This window comes from Rhipicephalus microplus, unplaced genomic scaffold, assembly GCF_043290135.1.
Source record: "Rhipicephalus microplus isolate Deutch F79 unplaced genomic scaffold, USDA_Rmic scaffold_585, whole genome shotgun sequence".
In the NCBI taxonomy this organism is placed as follows: domain Eukaryota; kingdom Metazoa; phylum Arthropoda; class Arachnida; order Ixodida; family Ixodidae; genus Rhipicephalus; species Rhipicephalus microplus.
Window position 1 is genome coordinate 607 of NW_027465144.1, and position 606 is coordinate 1,212.

The window sequence follows — 606 nt, forward strand, 5'->3', positions numbered from 1 at the left end:
AATATATCCTAGTAAGATATGTACCAGTATATAATGTATATATCGCGTCACAAGGCGATAGTAACACTTGATGTTCTTGCAGCACTGTAGGTTGCTTTAGGTATTACATGTTACATGTAAACAATGTGCACATGCAGCAACTTAATCCAACAGCAATGTTGGTTGTATCCCAGATGCAGTGTTTGCAAATTCAGTGCTGCAGTGCCATGTCCGGATAAGTTCTTTTACGGGGTTGTCTCGCAGATGCTGTGCGACCAACGTTTAAGATGTGTTGTGCATGTTTCCTGGCTCCAGTGTGTGGAATGTATACTAACATTAAATGCCGAAGAAGCTAAAGAGCATTGGCAGAAAAGTTGGAAGAGTGATGTTGTAAGTAAACTTACTAATCAGTTCACTTAGATTGAGCCACGAGTTTGAGTGCGTTGGGCTCAGTAATTTTTGGTGAGTGAGTCTGGCTGAGGAAAATATGAGAGTAGAAGCCAAAGTGCATTTCGTTGAAAAAAAATCTTAGTACAAGAAAGCCAGAAGCACTGCCAGAACACATCCCACCAGAATACACCACACCAGTGTCGTTTTCCCACCAGAACACATCCTACCACAACTCAC